Source organism: Callorhinus ursinus, unplaced genomic scaffold (assembly GCF_003265705.2).
Source record: "Callorhinus ursinus isolate GAN/ISIS: 27379988/994484 unplaced genomic scaffold, GSC_fseal_2.0 scaffold37, whole genome shotgun sequence".
Classification (NCBI taxonomy): Eukaryota; Metazoa; Chordata; class Mammalia; order Carnivora; family Otariidae; genus Callorhinus; species Callorhinus ursinus.
In genome coordinates, this window is record NW_027397099.1 from 6,295,992 (window position 1) to 6,301,338 (window position 5,347).

General features: G+C 39.0%; 1 protein-coding gene across 3 annotated transcripts in view; it reads right to left on the minus strand.

Annotated features, from left to right (window-relative positions):
- CTCF (CCCTC-binding factor) overlaps window positions 1-5,347 on the minus strand; it is a 49,674-nt gene that overhangs the window by 42,841 nt on the left and 1,486 nt on the right. For 2 of the 3 annotated variants that reach the window (XM_073880119.1, XM_025888954.2), the window contains exon 2: window positions 1,468-1,579. The gene's annotated coding sequence lies outside the window, so the exon portion shown is untranslated. Of the gene's footprint in view, window positions 1-95; window positions 209-1,467; window positions 1,580-5,347 lie in introns of all 3 variants that reach the window. The other variant, XM_025888953.2, reaches the window with a different exon arrangement.

Consider the following 5,347-nt stretch of genomic DNA (forward strand, 5'->3'; position numbering starts at 1 on the left):
TTGTTGAAAACCTGTGTTATCCTAGTCATACAGAGTTCCCATTCTGATGCTAAAATATGTATTTGTTTTAATGTAAAAATTTAAAAATTACTTACCAGTCAAATTACTTAACTCACCGCCCCCTCAATGAGCACAATTGAAGCTCCAAGAAGATGGGTCATGTTTATCTTGTGACTTCAAGTACCCCGGAATCATACCACTTTGTACCCTAAGGGTATTCATATCCCAGTTTGAGAAACAGGGATCTAAACAATTAAATAGCCATAACACTTAAAAGTGACCAACATGTTCCTACAATCCCATTCCCCAAACTCTTATGGCTAGTTTTCTCAACAGCTTTCCAAATCAGTATTGTTTTTCTTTTCAGCACTCATTAATATGTACTCTGTGTCAACACTCCTAAAAAAAACCTGCAGGGTACAAATTATTTCTGGAGTGACAGAATAATAGCACATAGCACCTTGTCCTTCCCATCTATCAATGTACCAAGCTGCCATGGAAAACAGAGATATGAAGAATAGTAGAGCTTTCACTCCTGTTCCCTTCCTCCTCTCTATTTGCTCCAGGCCCAGCTTTTAAGAAAAATCTTAGTAGTCATCACTTAGATGATTCATTCACACAAGCTTATCTAATGTCAGCATTTCTAATTCCCACCTCTCTTTTGCTGTTACACAAGTGCAATTAAACTATTTTCACATTTTTAAAACATTTTCACATTTTCTAGGGGATAAGAAAGATGTGCTTTCTGATAGCCTGAGAAGAGGTAATTTTCCTACCCAGAAACCTACTTTGTTGTTTATGAGATTCCAAAGCCTAGTATATCTCAACGTTTATAAGGTCTGTTTCAAGTTCCCTGTGATGTCCATTATATTTTATAACAGACACTGTAGGCTACAGTAAATTTTAAGTGACACTTTAAAACGTTTTTAAAAGTTATTCGTAATGACTATAACTGATGGAAAAATGGGTCATCAGCTAGGCTAACTCAAGTTAACTAAGACAACTTTTATCTAAGATGTCTCCCCAAGAACAGGATTCCATCAAAATTTCATATTGCCCTAGGCCGTGGACTTTTGAGGTCATTTACCAGTAGTTAAAAAATATATTCCAAGGGTTTCTGCAGAAAAACAACCATTTCCTGGGGTCTTTCTATGTACACACTCAGAATGGTACTTAATGCTTTACACACATTCTCATCAACTTGGAGAACAGCCTCTGTAACTGGTGTTGTTCTCTAACAAATGGGGACCGCAGGAGTAGAAAGGTTAAGTAACTTGCTCAGTGTCACCCAGCTAGTATATGGCAGTACAGTTCCAAACCAAGGACTCTAACTATAAAACCTGTATGCCCTCAATCACCCCACTGTCCTCCATCTCCTATACCCAAGAACAATATAGCAAATCCTCCAACCCCAGAAAGGATGTACTACTCTTATTTTCGAGACCAAGAAATGGAAAGAGCATTTACCTCTCCGTGACTGCAAAGTCAGTTTGAGGAGGGAAAACAGAACTCTCAAGCCCCTGGTTAGCAATCTGTCCACTAGTGCATCTTGTTCTTTGGGTCCAGATGTGTGATCATTCTAAAACAGAAACACAAATAATTTTATGAATACCAAATATACACAAATGCACATATAATATGAAAAGCAAAATGAGGGCAAGATGAAAACTGATAAAATTGGTTAAGAAACAATATACTTGTTAACAGGTCACATTACTAAATGAGGCATTCCATAAATTCTATCAAGCCAATAAAACACTGACACTTATTTTTTAGACATTTGCTTAATATATAAAGGATCTGTAGTTATCAGAACAGTACCCCAGTGGGGTGCCTGGCTGGTTCAGTTGGTGGAGCACGCGACTCTTGATCTCAGGGTTCTGGATTTGAGCCCCAAGTTGGGTATAGAGAGTATTTAAAAAAAAAAATCAAATCTTAAGAAAAAAAAGTACACCATTATGATCTTGCAAGCAGACAATGGCACATGTATGTATATTCAAGCTGACAAAAAATTAATTCTTATATAGTAATAGTCCTTTAACAGTATCATTGCCTTATCTTCAGCAAGTAGTGGCTTTACTGATTTAAGGTAGTTTACACCACAAGACTGTATTTTTCAGTTTAATTAAGATAACTATGGAGAGAGCTTTCACTGACTTGAAATTCCTAGAAGCATAGCAATGAAAATACTTTTGTTAGCTGACATTTTCCTCCTTAAATTACAAATAAATGAACTGTCAAGCTTCAAGCTTCAGGCAACAGTAGAGTGGAACTTTTAGGAAGGAAGGAAGGAAGGAAGGAAGGAAGGAAGGAAGGAAGGAAGGAAGGAAGACTCACAAGTGAAATTAAAGTGCTAAAATTGAGTTAAAGAGTATCCAAAATAGGGGCAGCGGGGTGGCTCAGTCGTTAAGCGTCTGCCTTCAGCTCAGGTAATGATCCCAGGGTTCTGGGATCGAGCCCAGCATTGGGCTCCCTGCTCAGTGGTAAGCCTGCTTCTCCCTCTCCCACTCCCCCTGCTTGTGTTCCTGCTCTCGCTATCTCTCTCAGTCAAATAAATAAATAAAATCTTAAAAAAAAAGTTTCCAAAGAATCTGGCATATCAGGTAAAACGAGAAGGGAATCCATCTCATAATTAACTAAAGCCCATAAAACCAAGCTGATATAATATTTTCTTAGATGAAGCTAAAGAAGTCTTCTCCGCTAAGAGGCAATTTACAACTTGAATTGAGGATTAGTGTATCTAGTCCAAGAAACACTTTTGTATTGGAGTCCATATATTGTTACTAGCATGCCTCAAAGGAGATGAGATTTTATGTACCTCACCATTCTAAGGATGAATAAAAATGAAGATCAAGTATGGAAAAAATCACTATTCTTGGTGTATGTATTAGCAGTCTATACACATTGTTCCATCTTTGCACTCAAATACTAATCACTAAGAAAATGCACAAAGATACTGCCAGGGAAGATTTGAAGATAGTGACTAGATAAAGTTTAGGGATGTTTAGAAAAACAAATATGGTATGCCAAATCCACACATCCAATTGCAAACCAGGGTCTTCAAGGTTACACATTATTTGCCATTATTGTTCTTTCCAAGGCTGTATGATCTTTCTCAAAGTATTAAATTATGACAAATTTTAGTTGTTTGAAGAGGGACCTGATTTCTAGCAAAAGAGCCTGAAGTCATCTGGGACCAAGATAGGTAAATAAGGTAGATAGATGATCAACTAAATTTCTGGTCTTAAAAAATGAAATGGAGGCTATAAAATGGATGATGGGGAGTGAATTTGACGCCAGCACCATCCCTAAAGCAAAACAAAACAAAACAGTCTCTAGGGTGCCTGGGTGGCTCAGTTGGTTAAGCGACTGCCTTCGGCTCAGGTCATGATCCCAGGGTCCTGGGATTGAGTCCCGCATCGGGCTCCCGGTTCAGCAGGGAGCCTGCTTCTCCCTCTGACCTTCTCCCCTCTCATGCTGTTTCTCTCTCGCTCGCTCTCTAATAAATAAAATCTTAACAAAAAAACCCAAAAAACAAAAACAAAACAAAACAGTCTCTAGAGGAGACTTTTTGCCAGCAGGCACCACTGTGCAAGGCTCTGCCACAGGACTCCTCCTTGAGGCCCTAGTCAGCCACAGGTGGCCTCTGTACTCCCAAAGATCTCCCTCATTTTGCCTGTTGTTTAAAGCAAAATCCTAAAGCTCTTAGAACTGGAATGCATCTTGGGGCATCTGGGTGGCTCAGATGGTTAAGCATCTGCCTTCGGCTCAGGTCATGATCCCAGGGTCCTGGGATTGAGCCCCATGTCTGGCTCCTGGCTTGGCGGGGAGCCTACTTCTCCCTCACCCTCTGTCTCTCCCCTGCTCATGCTCTCGCGCTCGCTCTCTGTATCTGTCTCAAATGAATAAAAAAAAAAAAAATTGGAATGCACCTTAAGAATGACTTTTACAACTTCTAAATTTTCTTACGTTGGTTGAATAGACCCCTAAGGATGACTTTTACAATTCCTCTTTTTTTTTTTTTTTTTAAAGAATTTTTTTTATTTATTTGGGAGAGATATTTGAGAGAGAGAGAGAATGAGAGATAGAAAGCACGAGAAGGAAGAGGGTCAGAGGGAGAAGCAGACTCCCCGCTGAGCAGGGAGCCCGATGCGGGACTCGATCCCGGGACTCCAGGATCATGACCTGAGCCGAAGGCAGTCGCTTAACCAACTGAGCCACCCAGGCGCCCCTACAATTCCTCTTGAATAAGCAGTATTTTCTTAAGTGGGCAAACATTCCTGTTGTAATCTTTCTCACGTTACTGATTTAAGTAATAAGTTCCTTTGCGTAACCTTATATCCTCAATTTATTCTCTGTAGATTTCATTTTCCAATAAAGTATGAATCCTGAAATACAGGAAACCTCAAAGAATAGCAACTCTGTAGACAAAGTCTATACCATTAAAACAGCATAAATGATATGAAAGACCAAGAAGATGATGACTGCATAGGGCAGAACTGAATGAAGAAACAAAACATGGTCTGTGGAGCACAACACTGACCAGGGAAAACAAGCTTTGCCCCTGGATCAATTACAGATCTTCTGGATTTTAATCTTTAACCCGAACAGAGCTTATTTTTATAAGTAAAACAGACCACCTGCCATCCACAATGTCAAAAGGAAAATAAAACCAAAAATCTCAAGAAATGCAAAAAATTACACAAATGCACTAATTTATTCGACAATTAAGCATGGTTCTATTCCCAAACCTAACACTTCATCAACACTACTGCATTCGTTAGTGCAATTTTACTTTTACCGGAGAGGAGGGGGAGAAGGAACGTTTTGTAGGGTTCAAAAAAGAGATGCTGAACTATAGAGGCAGATTCCTGCAAAATCCTACAGACTGAGATTACACACAGCAGACCCGACAACTTTGCTTAGCACCAGGCTGTTTTAATTTCCTCATACGCTTAACATAGCTTAAAAAAAAAAAATTAATCAAAACCTTCCTCTCCCCAAAGCAACCCGAGCTGACACATCAACTCCTGGAGGATACTGTATTAAAGTACTAGAACATTTCAGGAAAATAAAAAACTATGGCAATCCAACAGGAAGTTTTTTAATCATTCAAGAAGACAGTTAAAGACAGTAAATTTAATATACATGCCCTGTTTAACTTCTTTTACCGCCTATAGGGGACGTAGATTTTTAACTTTCCTAGTTGATTTAAACTCAAAGCATGAAGACTACGTATGCGAATGTTTACTTAATGCTGCACTCTGGGCTACAGGAAGTCAGCTACTAAAGTGTAGTTACATTAGGCGTAGATATTTATAAACCAACTGCAACTAGTGACCTAGGA